The sequence below is a fragment of the Oxyura jamaicensis genome, chromosome 5, assembly GCF_011077185.1.
Source record: "Oxyura jamaicensis isolate SHBP4307 breed ruddy duck chromosome 5, BPBGC_Ojam_1.0, whole genome shotgun sequence".
Classification (NCBI taxonomy): Eukaryota; Metazoa; Chordata; class Aves; order Anseriformes; family Anatidae; genus Oxyura; species Oxyura jamaicensis.
In genome coordinates this window covers 41,508,084-41,525,773 of record NC_048897.1, presented here as the reverse complement: position 1 = coordinate 41,525,773, position 17,690 = coordinate 41,508,084, and the positions used below count along the sequence as shown (strand labels likewise).

The 17,690-nt window shown below is 38.1% G+C and overlaps 1 long non-coding RNA gene across 1 annotated transcript; it reads right to left on the bottom strand.

Moving 5' to 3' along the window:
* Positions 1 to 3,198: 3,198 nt before the first annotated feature.
* Positions 3,199 to 16,902, bottom strand: LOC118168360. The gene is made up of 3 exons (XR_004751510.1): positions 16,772 to 16,902; positions 9,823 to 9,828; positions 3,199 to 3,210 (listed from the first exon to the last, which is right to left on the bottom strand). It is a non-coding gene; the product is annotated as an uncharacterized LOC118168360 (long non-coding RNA).
* Positions 16,903 to 17,690: the final 788 nt, after the last annotated feature.

Genomic DNA, 17,690 nt, shown 5'->3' with positions numbered 1-17,690 from the left:
TTTCTTTTCTTTTCTTTTCTTTTTCTTTATTATTACTTTTTTTTAATCATTCTATATTATTGTAGTCTGAATCTTACTCATCTCTTCTGTATGATCTGAATATGATATATCCTGAAACATTTGTGATCAAGTTTTGAAACAGTAGCTATCAAATTCTCAGACCGAGTATAATAATCATAATGATTTGAAGAAAAACACTGAGCTCCATGGAAGTGGCAATAAAATCAGAGAACTAAATATGTCATTTTTCAAGGGATGGTTCTATTTACAAATAAATGCTTAATAAACCTAGACCTTGCATTTTTCTTTTGCATGATCTTATGCTTCATATAGAAATAGGATAATTTTATTTCTATTGTAACTTTTCCACTTTAAGAACACGTAGTCTATCAGCAAATAACAAAGGTACACATTGCCATAGTGTTATAAAAATAAGCCCTCTTAAACACCCATTGCAATAACTTTTACATTTACCTCAATGCTTTTAATACACAGAAATAATTATCAATCAAAAATAATGTTTGCTGAAGGTTATGGCTCAATTATTTGCATATATTTTAATTTTGAAAATGGATTTTGTTGTTGAAAATAATGTTAGTCCCTTTGCTAGAGAACAGTTTTATAATTAGGTGAATACTGTAACATAAAATACTCATCACCATAGCAATGGTTTTCATGGGGCATAACTAAGTTGATAACAGAGACAATACATTTACTACAGAGACTATCGTGGTTGAATAATGTAAAGTTATAACTTCTAGTAAAGCACCTACTAACATAAGAAATCATGGTGCAGTCACACTACATATTGACATTTAGAGTCATTTTAATGAAATACATTAATATTTTATATAGCATCCTTCATACAAAGCATAATAACTTTGCAGTGTCTTACAATGTGGTGTCTCATATGCTGCCTCTCATTTTGAAGGGTCATGTGCTTGTGTGGGAGCGTGTGTATAGGATTAACTTCAACCACTCCTGAAATTCCTTTATGTACTGTTCTAATATTTAACTTTGCAGTATCTGAATTGACACAAACCTCTCTTCGGAGAGGAGAACTACAATTATTTAAAAGTGGATTGCACCCCTAAACAGCATTTGAATTCTGGCAGCAAAAAAGTGTTAGTTTATCCAACTGTATCCCAGAAAAGAAATTGAGGTAGGCAGAATGCAATTATCCCAATTTGAAACCAGCCATAACACTAGAGATGCTATTGTGAAAATTTCTATGAGGTTTTTAATGGTGGAAAATAGCCGAAACCTCAGTTTTATTTCTCCGTTTGACACGTCCTCTACCACAATCAACTGATGGAAATGGGTCCAGGTGGAAACACAACTTTAGCATTGTCTTGAAGTAATGGTACCTTTCACTAAGACACACTTACTGGCTGCTTTTCCCCACGTCGGTCTCCCATCTAAGAACTGATATAATCCTGCTTTGCTGAACTTGTGAGTCATGAAAACAGGCTTCCTCCCTTCAAGTGAAAGAAAAATGGAGAAATAAAGTTTTACTTTGTGCAGGTACACCAAGACTTACTTGAGCTAGAGAGCAAGGGGAGTATTTCATGTTGAAGTTTGTGAAGAGCACAAATAAGAACAGTAGATTCTCTCCTGCTGAGCTGACGAGTCAGTCACAAGCTAAACTAGACAGGCCAGAATCATAAAATACCAGCAAGAAGAATTAACAACAGCCCCAATGCAAGACACCATTGCGAGCTTTATGGCTGTGAGTGCTCCCACTGAAATCAATGGGACTTAACTGTTCATGGGGTTACATTTATGCACATGCTTAAAAAATGGCTTGAGGCATGGCTAATAACAGGAACAGATACTTGTGGAGCTGCGATTTTCAATTCAATGGGATCTCAATGCTTAAATAAGTACTGCATATAATCATAGTAAGGCCTACAGTAGTTATTTTCTATATTTCAATTTGACCTCTAAGCTTTTTGTTTGGTTAGTTGTGGGTGTATTTTATTTTATTTTATTTTATTTTATTTTATTTTATTTTATTTTATTTTATTTTATTTTATTTTATATTATCTTATTTTATTTTGTTTTTGTTTTGTTTTGTTTTATTAATCTATTTTATTGTATATTTTATTGTATTTTTTTTCCATTTGGTGGTAACAGGAATTTATTTGTCTAAATCATTGAGACTCCTCTTCTTTTCATGAAATGCAGTCAATGGCATCTTTTTTGGAGAAAAAAATACCAAGGTTTGTCATATTGGTAAAACAGATATAAAGGGTTTATTTATATACAGCCTACACAAAATGTCCATAAACACAGCTTGTTCTGTACAGATATTTCTAACATTGTCTGTATCATGCTTATATATTTGATTTGAACATGTTTTCTAAAATACAGTTTGATTATACTGAGAAATCTTTATTTGAAAATGAACAGAACCCTGAGATTTGTTAGGAGACCTCTGATAGCAGGAGTGACCATCTGCTGTCCAATGTATTCTGATCTTTAGTGACCTGACCAGGTAATAACATGACACCTCTTCTGAGACTGGAGTCACTGAGAGCTGAGGTTACTTGTTAGCAGGTCAGAACGAGTTTTCTACCTTTCAAGTCTTTTGAGAGTATTTTTTGCGTGTTCCATATTTTAAAAATGTTTTGTACGCATTGTTTGTATTGTAGATGCATAAAAACTTAGAATTATGGAGCATGCTTTCCTTTGAAATTATACCCAAAGAGTTTGTAAGTTACTGTGCTTTAGTTTTGCTTGAGTTTAAATTATTATTATTATTATTATTTTAATGCTGTGAGAGGGTTTGAAGCTTGTGTATTATCTATGTTGGGAACACACTTATGGAATAATGACAGGAAAGGAGAGGGCTTATTAGGAAAGGGGAGAACTGATTGTATATTATATATCTTTTATGGTGCTGCTATATCCATGATATGTAAAGTGAGACAAATGACTGAGCCCAGTTCTAGCATGTCTTTGATAATTGCAAAACAGTTTTGAGTGCATAAGGGGTTCTTGAAGAACCCACATGAGGAAGTTATAATCCAGGGCTACTATGGCTAATGGCTTTATTTTATTTTATTTTTAAAGAAACTTGTTGATGTAAATTATATCAGGTAATTTTATAAGTAGTCTGTTTAGAAGGCAGGAAACTGCACAACATTTTTTTACAGTATACCACATAAACAGGTTGACATTCTAAAAAAGACATGGTTTGTTTCAGTCCTGTGCCTTTTTAGTATCACATCTTATTACATTATAGTTTGAGATAAAAATCACACCTTGGGCAGTTGAATACACTCAGTTTCACCTCCTCCCTCACAGGTGTCCCTCGAGGTACATTGTTATGTTAGAGTATCACACTCCTTGTCATATCTTATTGCTTACTTGCAGATTGTGGTAATATTTTGAATCCTGACAGAGTGGGCACAGCCTCTGAGCATCAGCACCAGTTTGCACTAATGCAATGTGCCACTGCACCAGTCCTAAAGACAACAAAAGTAAAGAAAATATCTGCAAAAATGTACTGAAGACATCTCTGGGAAGTGGATCTTACCCACCCTGCATTATCCATCAATTTATCTCTTTTAGGTAGGACTAGGAGAGCAACCTCCTTGTCACCTTGGTGCTACTGCCAAGAAAACAATATGGGCGGCTGAACAACTTCGAGGTTTAGTGTCTTTTAGGGTTCATTTCACACATTGACAGCAAATCTCGGCTGTTTTGCTGAATGGTAGTTGAGTTTGGAGGAACATCATCTGTGCAAGCTGGAGGAGGGGTGAACCAAGTCTGTGGAGGTTCCCTGAGCAGCATCAGACAAATGCTCATGTTGGAAACTGAAGTTACACTGCAGAGAATGAGGGGAAGAGGTGATTCCCATTGCCTTTCTCACTGTGAAGGCCAGATAAGGAACTGGAGGGGTGCTGGGGAAGGTTGCCTGTTGTTGGTTACTAAGTTTGAAGAGGTGAGATTTCAGGAAGAAATTAAGAGATATGGGATGTTAAGGACAGTTAAAGAAAATAATAATAATAATAAAAAAATATTACTATCACTCTTGCACTCTTGAAGTCCAGGTGCTTTATGCCAAGTAAAAGGACAAAATGTCACAAGGACTTCCCAGAAGGGCCTTTATGTCTCCTGCCAGTAGGAGTCACCAGAACTGGGGAAGCAACAGTAGGAGCACCCAGATTCATGCTGTTCTAGGAGAGTGGTAGCTTAAGCAAGTGTAACACAGCCACAGCGACCCATGAGAGAGCCTGGATGAGCAATTGCAATGTAGAAGGTGTGAAAGGCTGCCTAAGTGACTTTAAGGATCTCCATCCCTGAGGCAGTCTAGGAGCACTAAGATTTCAGTAGTGGTTAAAACATCCTATAGCTACACCTGAGATCTTCTGATGGACTTCAAATGTGTAGGTGCTGGCAGCAGTAGGGGCTGTGATGAAAAAGATCACGTCAAATGAGCAATTCAGGAACAAGCAAAAGCAGCTTCTCTGAGGTAGGAGATAGAAAAGAAAAGCTTGTACAAAAAAAAAAAAAAAAAAGGCAAAAAACAACAGCAAAGAAAGCTGTCTTTAAAATCATAAATGCATTAATGTGCTTTAGCAGTATTAAAAAGTAAATCAAGTTTTGAAAGTTTTGAAAATGGGCCACATTTGCACACACATTTTTCATTTTTAAATTTCAAGCTACTCTAAGTGAATACAATTGAGTCTGCCAAAGTCAACAAACCTGAGCTGTTCAAACTTCAGTTTGAGTCACAAACGTAGCTTCTTAAAAGGATGGTTGATTTAAGTGACCACATAGCTAGGACATGTGTGATTTTTCTCTTCTTTCAAGCACTTCACAAATTGATTTCTGCTTTTGTTTCTACTTAATTGCAACTGTTAGAAGACCTGCTGATAGGTAAGCTATCACAGAGAAGGATATGGTTTGGGGCACACTGTATATCAGAGATTGAGCTATATAACCTCCAATTAATACTGAAAGAATTGTTCACTTGGCTCTCCTGGGACAGCAAATACAAATAGAAGAAATGTATATGTATAAAGCAGGGCTTGCTTCTGGTTGGTTTCACATAGATATCCACAGTCATTTTGAATCTGATTCTGCTATGCAGAACTATGCAGATTTTATTTTTATTTTTTCTGTATAATACCTCTTTAATTTTTTGGATAATCAATAGAACTTATATATGTATACTTTCTGTTTGGCTGTGGTTTGATTTGTCTAGAAATAATCTTGGTGCACTTCAAATATCATAGCTGCACCCAAGAGAGGAGGCTGTGCCAATCAATAGTGCCTGTGGTCACAAAGGATTTGAGTGGGTGATGGAGATTCTACAAGCATCCAAACTTTTTTTTTTTTTTTTTTTTTTTTTTTCCTGAATACCTTAGTTGGACGTTGGTATTGTTCTCCCTTTTCAGTAAGGGACAATGTTATTTTTTGTTGTTGTTGTTCTTAGTGGGGAAATGAAGTTCATGTCCCTGCTCTGGTAGCTGTCTTTTGCTGCAGCTGCTTTGAAACCTCTCTTCATGGACATTCAGGAGAGATCACAGTACAACAAATTCAAGGAAGCTGTAAATTATTGCATAGTTTTGGATTAAGGCTAAATATAAGGCTGTTAACCCCATCCAGCTTTATCCATTCATCTCGCATGGAAGACACTGATGCATGCTCTATTTGTGCAGTTTGTTTTGGGTTTAAACACTGTTGATGTGCATGCAAATAGCAAGCAGCTAATGGATCCCAAATGATTAGAGAGCATGCTCTTGTCCAGACTTTGGGAGGCATAGGTAAGTAGGCGGCTTGACAGATGAGAGTGATGTGGAACTTCAGACAGCATACACAGCTCTGCTACCATTAATTAGAAGGCAGAAATAAACATGGCCCCACGAAGTTTAACCTTCTTGGAAACGTTACTTGAGGCAGGAACAAAGGCTTAGACATACTGTTGGAATCTGTCTTGACACTGGTGTGCATTTCCAAATGTGGGAGGTGGTAATAAGTCCCACTGAAGGGGCAGTAAGGCTAGCTCGGACCCTGTCCAGCAGATAAGGCGAATACATTGTCATTGCATAAGTCCTTTCTTTTCTTTTTTTCTTTATTTTTATTTTTATTTTTATTTTTTTCTGTATTGCTCATAGATTCTCTTTTATTTTTTTATTTTTTTATTTTTCTTTTTTTGGGTCACACTGTCTGCAGGCCACAGAGAGTTGAGAAGCAGCCTGGGAGATGAAGAGCTTATGGAAATAAGCTCTCCTCCTCCTCCTCGTGTGGACTGCTAATCCTGATTCAACAAGATTTTTAATTCTCCCTCCGTGGCTGTGCAAACAATTTGCTGATCCCCAAGAGTTGCTCCAATCCAAGACTGGAGTAACTCTCAGGTGCAGCTGTGAACAGGATTTTGGTTAAAGTCAAGTTCATAAATATTTGCCTAATAAGCCAGACTCTTTAGGTGCCAAATAAAGCAAGCAGAGGCTGTGTGTGTGTGTGACAGAGGGGAGGCAGAAGGAGGGAGAGAAAAACACCCCTAAGTTTTTAAATGCTCATTTAAATACTTTTCAGTACTGCTGATATTTCATGTAACACTGGCCTTATTTATGTATTTATGTATTTTGCTTTGATGGGGGATTATTTTTCTCACTGCGGTCTTCTTTTGATTGATGCAGTGTGCCTGCTCACTTTCAGATATGGTTGGAGAAGAAGCAGCATAAGTTGGGTGACTATTTAAAATGGGTAATACAGAATGGTTTTAAACTTTAATATTTCATATAGACATTTAGTTTTACAAGTAATTTATTTTGTGAGATGCAAGTTTCTGCCTGGACAGTGTTGATTTTGAGTAACTTGATGTTCATTTCCCACCTCTGCATATTAATATTATTTGGACTGTGTGGTTTCCAAATACCTTATCACTGTTGGATTCTTTAATAGCTGTGAAAGAAATAAAGCAAACTCCTTTATATCAAGATACTGTTTTTTTTTCCTTATGATGAATTCCAATATATGACAAAACAATGACAACCAATACATTTTCCAATAAGAAAAACAACAGCATCTACCGTATGAAAAAAGTCTGTTAATTGTGTAAAACGCTACGTATAAGACTAAATAATTTGTAAAATCAAGAATGTTTCCCAGATAAAGTATATAGTGTTCGTGTCAGATTCCCCATTGATATAAATTAATATTTCTGTATCACCTTTAAATAAACATAGCTGATTTACACCTATTGAGAATCTTGCCCTCGCCTCATGCTATTTTTTTTTTAATCTGACAAAGAAAATGTCTCATTTTAAAAGTCAGATGCCTCTGAAAGTTAGATATCTAGTAAAGAGAAAAAGAAGCAAACAAAAAATTCCCACTTAAGTCCTTAAAGAGAGATGATATCTTCCCACTTTGATTACCATATGCTTAATTAAACTTTTTATTGATTCTTCAGAAGAGAACGGGCTAAACCTATTTATATTTGTCACTGAGTTACTTCTTTTGGAAGGCATATCAAAACATGTTTTGAATCAGCACAAAATAAATAAATGTGGATTTAATTATGTCTATTGTATTTATATATATATATATATATATATTCAAAAAGATGGACACAAGCACTACTTACCTGTAAGGGAAAGAAAACAAAATGTATATATGAAACAAATGTGTATAGGACTTTACTATATTCATCAATTGTGTGTCACCAAACATATATATTGAGTAAAAGATTTATTTAAGAATATTACAAGAGTGTTGGGAGGGAAATATATGCTTCCACCACTTATGCCTTGTACATTTAAACCTTGATTATGCATGCTTAATATTTCCAATTCTTCTGAGTTTAAATTTCAAATATGCTTAGATATAGTAATAATTGTGACATGTCAGCTGTCTCAACATGGACTGGATCAGTAACAGTACTTAGCATGCATAACATTGCCTAGCAGAAATTGTCATTATTTTATTAGATCTGAAGGTATTAAATGCTTATAAATATATGTTAGTATGTTAGTCAACACCTTCCTCTCTTACTTTTTTTTTTTTTTTTTTTTTTTTTTCCCTAGAGGGAAAATTGTTTTTATTTTAAAAATAAAAACAGTACTGATGATTAAACATTAATTATGGTTTGACCTTGGTATCTTAGGAAAAAAAAAAAAAAAAAAAAAGAATCTGGGACCTGGTCTAGTAATGAAAAGTGGTTTCCATGGAAATCTAAGTAAAGAGGAGTCAGGTTACATCTGTCTGATTCCTGCCATGACTTCTAGGACTTTGTAAAAGCTCTAGGTTAATGTAGGGTTGAGTTCATATATTTCAACAGTATAAACCTGATCTGTAGTGTTTTAATCACCACATGATTCTCAGACAGAAGCTACACCTCTGCTAATAGAATGTTTCATAGAGTAGAACTATACAAAGAGAAAGAAATAAATTAGGTACCATGCTTAGATTCAGTTAACATAGCTTATCAGTATGAATGGTAAAATACTTGATGGTAAAGAGAATTATGGAAATCCTAGCATCCACATCACCTTTTTTTGTTTGTTTGTTTGTTTGTTTGTTTGTTTTTGTTGTTATTTTATTTTTTTATTTTTTCCAAAGGAAAACATTTGTATTTTCTTTCTGAAGGAACATGTCTGTGAGATTCCCGTCCCTCATCACTAATGACCATCAGTTCTGGAGCAGGTGTTGTTCTAGAACAAGCTGCAGAAGGCAAAACATAGAACTGTTTATTTCTTTTCTGATAACTTATGAGGCCACATTTTTCGTGCATCTGTTAATAGAACAATCTCTGTTAAGTAAAATGAATGCGAATTGGCCTTCCATTAATGAAAAATGTCACATTAAGTAGCGTAAACATGGAGCATGGAAACTGAGCATGGAGCTTGGAGCTTCACGTGACCATATGGAGTAGTAAACACATTGCAAATCTCTCTTTTTCCAGCTTCATGCTTTGATGCTGATTTCATATATTTTTATAACCTGAACTGCCCCATCATATCTGTATACGGGAACAAAGAGACCCTCTGAACACTTGCAGCTGCCTCTCTATCTACACTTACCTGCATCCAGAAGAACTTAATAACCTTGTTTCTCCTATGCAGAGGTTTATGTTTCACAGCTGGTTGTCCTGGCCTCACATACTGCTGAGTACTTTAGAGAAGTACTGTGACCTTTACTTTCTTCAGTCATCTACATCTACTAATAAATGGAGAGATAGTACTCACCACACCTTACTGCATTTTTTTTTTTTCCAGTTTGATTTCAGGCCAGTGCAGTGGTCTCAAGGTTTTCCTTTCCAAGCTCAAAAGCAAGTGATCCCTTTGAAGTTCAGCTCATTGTGCCTTGCTGTGTTTTGCCTTGATCAATGTATTATGCCATCTTTGATAGAAGCTCTTGCTACCACAGCCATGACTTGGAAGATTTCTCGCATCTCCTCTTCCTACCCACCTCCCCCTATGAATGATTCAATCTATCTCACTTTTTTAATTAATAGTTCTCTGGAGGCCTTGAGTACCCTTTTGTTGACTCTCTTGGCCTTACAAAGATAAATGTATACTTGGGGTTTGCAAAACTTCTTAGTAGCTCAGGTGTCATTATTCAGCAAACATTTCTGACTTTTCCCCCAAGTCATCTTCATAACCATAGTGCATATGATTCAACTAGAGTCACAAAATAATGTAGATTGGAAGGGACATCAGGAGGCTATCTAGTCCAACATACCAGTCAAAGGTGAGTTAACTTTTGACCGGTATTTTATATCAGATTTCTTGGAGTTTTGTGCTATCCTCTGTGACCATAAGACTTTTAATAAAGTTAGTAGACATAAACAGAGTGGAGGTAAAATACTGGGGACTTTGGAAAGGCAGATGTAAAGGTGTAGGTCTTTCCACCAGCATATTAGATTATTGTTGTCCCATGAACCTAAGGTGTGAGTGGGAAAGTTACACAGTTCATCAACTCCTAACTGTGTCTCTGAAGATGAACCTTAAACAGCTATTTTGGTTAAGGAAGCGATCTTTGAGATCCCTGATGATTCATAAATCTCTGCAGAACCCAGTGATATTTTAAGCATTTTGACAAACAAACAAAAACAAACAGGAAAACAACAACAACAAAAAACAACAAACAAACAAAACAACAACAAAACAGGCAGTGGAATTGTTAAGTGGGATTGTTCAGTGGCTCTGGAAACGCCTAACTGTAAGAATCCTCATTTGAAAATACAGGTCATAACTTGATAAGAAAAGTAACACAAATCCCTTTTGCTAGAATTATTATGTGCTAGGCAAACAGTACACCCCCAAATTTTAGCCATCTGCTTAAATAATCCCTCTGTGGATTCTGTCTCTCTATACATATTTGTGTGATCCCACTGAGGGCAATGGGTTTGCATAGGTGTGTCAGATGAGTGTTTGGCTCTGTGAGTCCCCCAAATTTGAAAGATATCTGCCTCAGCTTGCATTCTGGTTCATAACAATAATACAGTTTCCTGATGTTCTGGGACCTGTTAGCCTTTGTTTTTGTTTTCTCCTCATTTTGTTACTTTCTGAGGAATTACATTACAAGTAAAGCTACAAATAATATTCAGGTTGTGGCACCTTGGAGAGAGCTTTCACAAAACATCACTGAGGAAATAGGCACACACAAAACCTGTGAAGAAAATACAGTAGGTTGTACATACACTTCTCCCACTCATTGTTTGCAATTTGCACCATTTTTGTCAGTGTTTGTAGGCAGCCCTAGAAAACAAGCCATTGCCTCACTGTGCAACGTAGCCTTGATACTAAAACTATTATAGAGCTCATGACTCTATTTCCTCTCCCTGACTTTACTTGCTTTCAAAAGCCTCTGATGGTGAGTGCAACTCTACTGCTGTCCACCTAACCTACAACTTCACTGGAGTTTTATGCAAACTTTACTGGCCATCCAGGTAGAAAATCTTCCAGCCTTCACTGGAAAATGCCTTTATCAGCTGACACAACTAGCTCAGTTTAGAGGCTACTCTGGCCTCCAGTGTGACCCACTGGCTTGCGGTAGGAATGGAACACAAATTCCACTACTCCACTTCAGGCAAAACTGGGAAGTGAACTTGGGTGTCCCACCTTCCAAATGAGTGTCCTTTCTCTCCCTCTGCTGTTGACTAGAGAACAACAATAATAATAAAAAAAAATCCCAATCATTTCTCATGATGAGAGGAGTTCTTCAGTTCAGCAGACCCAAGTTATGATAAAAGCCAGCTGTTAAAAGCTGACAAATTCAGATGAAAATTTTTAAAGGTACACATTTTGTGGGACTTTTTTTTTTTTTTTTTTTTATTGTTTGGATATGGAGAGTAATTATAATGTGCTGCAGTAGATTCTCCATACAAGAAAACCTTTTTTTTGTGTGTGTTTTCAAGTATTTAAATTGAGAAAGACCTAAGTCCTGCAATGTATCTTAGATGATAGCAATAACTCTTTCTGACCTTGAAATCCAATGTCCTGATTGAGGACCATGCAACTACTGACCTGCGGCAAGACTACTTCTATTCTCTTCTCCAATCAGTCTCTTGCTGGATGTATCCTGCCCACATGCTAAAGCATATTTCCTTTCGTTTGACACTTTTGCAAATTACAGAGTTACTGCCTCAATTCACAGGCTCCTGACAGCAACTGCAAGGGGAAAAAAAAATTATCTCAATTGCATATGTGAGGTTTTTTATCAATCTAGCCTTAGGTGTGCAGGGATCTTATGCTCATCAAGTGTATTCAAGTATGCATTTTAGAACTGGCACTTTACAGAGCTAATTTTCCTTGTCAAAGCAAGCAAAAGCAATTATATAATGTAAACATTTGATTCACTTGCATTGTGTAGACTGTATTTTTGTTAACCCCACATTCTTAAAAGCACCTTAATTTCAATGGGAAGCATCTGCATTTGTGTAAAGATTATGAGGTCGATTCTCTCCATTGGTGCAGTCTTGTTACTCCCAGTGCCACTAATGGGAGTTAAGCATGTGCATCAAGGGGCTAATATTCAATTGATGGGTTGATCTCACAAATTGTTTGGTGAGTCCCTATCCCTGCACTCAGCTTCTCTGGAATCTCTGTGTAGTGTGAAGAGGTTTTTAATTGAAAAACGTATTTTCAGCATTCAGTACTCAACTCTACATTTCAATCTAATGCACTTTGTAAAGAGATTTATCTATGGAGCAGATGCCCTCTGATGGAAGCTAAAAAAAAAAAAAAAAAAAAGTCTTAAACTGACCTTATGCTGGTTCGTATTACAGAAACCATTAGCTTGTATTATCACCGTTTTGCTGTGAAAAGGCTCTGGGGCATTACAAGCATTTGCCATGCTCCCCATGTCCCTCTGTGTCTCTTTGACATTGTGCCACCCCATTGTTTAGAAGTTAAAATATGCAGTGTTCTCTGCACCACATGCAAACAAATGAGCATTCATGTAACCCATGCAAAATAATGGCATTGACCTTGTTAATAGAAAGATTTCCTCCATCTAGGATATCTAAGACTAACTTCCTACTGCAATAGAGAACCACTAAATGCCTGTTTGCCTTATATATGTATGTACATATATAGAGAAAAAAAAAAAAAAAAAAAAAAGAAAGGCAAACAATTTAGTTTAACCTCTGATGTAGTAAAAACTATATTCCAGCCTACAGAAGGGAGAGCAGATAATTCTTGTCTGTAGTAAATGTGGTATTATAGCCATCCCTTTTTTTTTTTTTTTTTTTTTTTTTTTAATCGTGTATTTTTGCATCACATCTATAGACGAAGAAAAGATTCTGGGGTGCTATTCTGAGCCACCTCACCAGAGTCAGCCCTCTACTTGTACTCATTGCATCCCATCACTGTAGAAGTGACTCCTGTATTTCCATTTTAACAAAGATCAGATTCTAAGGTCTTTCCTGGAGATATTCTGCCCTCTTGCTTTCCTGAACTCTCTCATACTGTAAAAGTTCTTCATGGACAGACAAGAGTCTGCACCAAACGTGCTGCAAGCATGCAGCTATGAAGGACTGTGTAGAAGGACTGTGCTGCTTCCAACCATATGCCAACAGTCTCTTTTCCTCACAGGAGCAGACAGTAATCTGGGTAATAGCATCTTTTCCTCAGCTAACAGTTCTTATTTTGGGTGAAATTCAGACCAGTGCAGAGGCCTTGAGAACTTAATTGGTGCATAGGCCCTTTCGTAAGGCTCTTCAAATAGTGCAGGATTTCACCCTTAATGAAGTATTGAGTGGGCTGCCTATGAGTCTCAGGGGAAAATGTATTGGAGTGCTCTGGCACCATTGCTCCCACTTTATGTAAACCCACTCCAGCTTGCTCCATGCTTCTGGCTCAGTGCCTAGCTTTACAGACAAATGTCAACCTGCCAAATATCTTCCATTTGCATTCCAGCCCATTTCAGAGACCATCCAAACCAAACACACACACACACAAATAAAAAAATAATGGGAGAGGCAGTGACTTGTTGAATTTCCGTCCTTGATCCCTTAGGGAAAAGGGTTATTACTGAGTGTTGTTGCACAGGCATCACCGTGAAGAATACGTGAATGGGAGGGTGGAAAGAGGCAGAAAAAATGCCTTTAAATCATAAAACTGTCAGTGAGCTTAAAAACATAAGCAACATTTCAATCTCAAAGCCGATCATGTAGGAACTGTTGTACATGTTATGGTTTCTAAGGGACTTATTCAAAAGCTATACTTTTTTCCTTTCTGCATTCATTAGGTAGCAAGAGTAGTTTCTAGTGGACAAATTAATAGATTCATAGGAAAGTGTGTTTCTTAACATATTAACATATATAAATGTGTAGAGGATTAATCTGTGAGTACAAAAAAGAGTTTAAAACACTGTTAAGGGTTTTAAAGTAATATAGAAGCTGTAGAGTTGCTGCATGAGATAGGCTTTTTAAAGGGCAATTCTCAGGAGAACCTAATTCACATGCTCAGAATAGTGTTTGTGAGCAGCTCAGCTGACTAGATAAGGAATTGAGGAAGTCCAGTGTCCTAACCAAGATGGCTAGAATTTACCACTGGTGAAATGAGCCTAAGATCCTTACTCATCTTTTCAGCAGAAGGAGGAATAAATGTTACTGCAGGTCTGTGACTGCATACATTATGTCTGACAACTGAATTCAAACAAGAGATATTTGTCAGGGTTTAGAGCTGGCACAGGGCACCATGCTGGATATCTATAATAAGACAAACTAAAGGGCCGGACAGGTTTGGAGAATAACCACTGATACATACTCTAGCTACTTTTACGGATGGGCATTTGGTAAGATATTGAGTCACTAACTCTTTGCAATAGCCTTCTGCATGTGGCCTGCACTTACAAGACTTGTGCTTATTTGAAGGCAGGTGGAACTTGCAGGCTGCAAGGTAAGCTGCCTCTGCTCCCTGCAATATGCTTCCACTTGCATATCCTTCCTAAAAAACAGTCCTGCCTAGACCACATTATAGCTGAGCTGATGGGATGGGGATCCAGTTAAAGTCATTTTATTTCTTAAAAAAAAAAACAAAAAACAGTGTTTGCCAGAAAAAAAAAAAAAAAAAAAAAAATCATGAGTAGATTTGGTGAACTCCTGTCAGTGCCTTTTAGTCCTTTCTGAAAATCCTCAAAATGTGCTCTTCTAGAGGGAAACAGTGTGACTGCACCTCACAGACAGACAGTCAGGGGCTTATGCAAACTCATTGGTTACCCTCTACCCAAGTGAAGCCATTCCCTGTCAGTTACGGTGCTTTTTCAAACATTACTCTGATAATTAAAATATTAGCATCAGCAACAGACTTCATCACTTCAGACCATTGCAAGTAGGGATGATTATGTTATAAACCGACATCACAGAAGCTGAACAAAAGCCACATGCCACCAACAACTAAACAAAGTGACTTTCTGCTTAAAAGCACCATAACACATAACATATGCATAATTAGCTAATTAAGCTACAAAATAAATAATTATCCAGTATAAGAGTGAGAGGAGGAAAAAGAAAAGGAGTTAAAAGGTTACACAGAGACACATTGTTTTCCTCTGGAAAGATAACTCAATCGTTCCACCAGGAACTCACCGGCTTTATTTGTGCTTTTCATTCAGGAGTGTCTACTGAATGCTTTGCTAATTACATATATCCACTGGAAATGGCAGTGGCTGCTAGTTGCAATCTTTTGGGTGATGTACAGCTTGCCTTGTCCACTCTTGCTACCGGTGGTCTTTGAGCAATTGCACAGGAGTGCCTGAGAACAAAGCCTGCCTGCCCCGGCCTGGGCTGTGCCTCAGGAGATTGTTCTTCAGGTCTCGCTCCTTCCCCAGACTCCCTGTGTGGTCTTTGGCAAATGACTGAGGGTTGCTTTCAGGCAAGGATGTGGGCACTTTTGTCCCAGCAGAGCCCCTTCAACCCCTGCTCCTCTGCCACCATCCCAGTGCTTCCCACACCTGACTGTGGAGAAGCCCCTGTGCCTCCAGCTCTTCTGGTGAGCCCGCCACGAAGCGTCTTAGTCCTGGGTAGCTCAGCACCTAATTCATGCCTGGCTGGATGGTGATCTACAGATGAGGTATTATTTTGTGTGTGGTCCCCTCAGGGGCTCAGTCTGCCAGGTGATTTCAGAGCATGCCTTGCAGCTCCTCTCAAAACACAGCCGCTGGAGGAGCAGTGCCACCTCTCCCACTGCCAGCCGAGACAGGGAGACCTTGGTGTAGTTTCCTGCTCTGCTGCCAAGAGCCTTTGAACCCACCTCTGCCGTCTCCCCAGCAAACAGGTGGAGAGCAGCAAGGGAGGGGTGCTCTCCCATCTTTGCTGTGGAAGCTGTTATACTTTGCATCAAATAATTACAGATTCATTAGAGAGAGATAGGGAGATAGGGAGACAGCAAGACTGAGCATGACTCTCTGGTGGTTAGGGGCCCTCACCTGGAAGGGGAGGGGGAAAACCTTGTCTGCAGTCCCTGTTCTAATGACTATTTAAGTACTTTATCCAATGGCTGTTTGATATGAACCACGTAAACATTAACTGAAACAAGAAACTGGAGCCCAGGTCTCCTCCTTTCCAGGTGAGTGCCCTAACCAGCAGGATAGAGATTCATGCTCGGTCTTGCTTTCTCTCTTTGGCAAAATGAATCTCTAATTGTTTCTTGTGAAGCAAAACAGCTTCAGCAGGAGGGACTGAGAACTTCAGCATGGAGCGGTGGGTGGACAGAGCTCCCCTGGGGGCTTAAGAAGACTGGAAGACCCTGCCTGAGGCAGGGTGGGCAGGAGGGGAGAAGAAACAGCACAGGGAATCTCTGCCCTCTGTCCTCTCCCTCTGTCTTCCAAAGGAAAGGTGCCTAGTCCTGAGGGAAAGGGTGGCTTCAGCCCCCATTGAGCCACAAGAGGCCTCACAGCAGAGGCTTATGCTTCCAGCCCTGGGCTGCCCTCCCCAAGTCCCAGGCGGGGACACTCTTATGAGGGCTGTGTCATGGGACAGGCATGGAGAAATGAGCTCCTGTGCCACCCGGTGCTGCATAGTGGCTTTCCCCTGCACATGCATCCCTTAATCTCCCTGTGCCTCAGTTTCTCTTAACATAATTCCCCCACTGTTTGTATGGACTGTTTATTTTGCTCATTAACTCTTTACTCTGAGGAAACAACCAGCAGAGCAAAGTGCCCGTTTCAATCAAAGCTTTCTAGGTATCTTCAGGTTTGATAATAATAATTGGTTAAAAACAAAACAAAACAAAACAAAAAAGTTATCTCTATACAAAATTCTTAGAATAGAAATAGGGCACCGAGGGCATGTCTGGGCACTTTGTTTCACCGTACTTAGGCTCAACCTAGATTTAGCAAAAGAAGATCGGACCCTGCTGAAGATTTTCTCAGTGAACTGTAATCTCCAACTTGAGGCTGCTAGCCTAAATTATCTTCTTACAGCACTTATTTTGATTTGGCCTAAATGAATTAACTCTATGGTAAATAGATGCATATGGAGACATAGGTTTCTCTTAATAAAATAGGGTACTAAAATATTATGGCAAAATGTTTATCTGGGTAGTGAGATCATACACTTGCCTAGATTCATTCACTTGAGTACTGAATGTTTTCTCAAATATCCCCTAGTGCATATCTGGCAAGATCTCAAAACATTCTTAACACAAATCGTCTTTGGTCAATAAATACCAGAACAGAAGTGTCCTAGAGGAGAAGATTTATGATATGAGCAATACAAACACACCCATAAATCAGGACAGGAACGCTTTCAGGTAGCACAGTCGGCATTTATGCAAATCACAGTAAAGACAAAAATACATGTACAGGACTTTTAACCAATGACTTACCTTTCAATACCTCACATTAACTACATAAAATGCCAGAATTTGCCTAGGAAATATGTGGAATACTTTAACTGTATTGTTTTATCTGTAGATAATAAATTTTGTTCTTCCTTAATTTCATCGAGCTGGTGATTTGGATACTTCAGAGCCAATTAAAATCTCAACAATTTTTCAAGGAATTTAAGTCTTAATTCACTGCAATCCTGCATTTTTCTGGGGAGGACACTAAACTATTATTATTGAGAGTAAGTTATTTATTGCCCCCTTTCTTTTTTTCCTCTGGACTGTGTTACCTCTTTCAGTCTGGCATGTAAATTTAGGGTAGTGCAGGCACCGTGACCAGAAGGTGTGCGTGGGTAGGTGAAGAGCAAAGCCGTTGCAAACAGAAGTAATTGCATCAAAGGT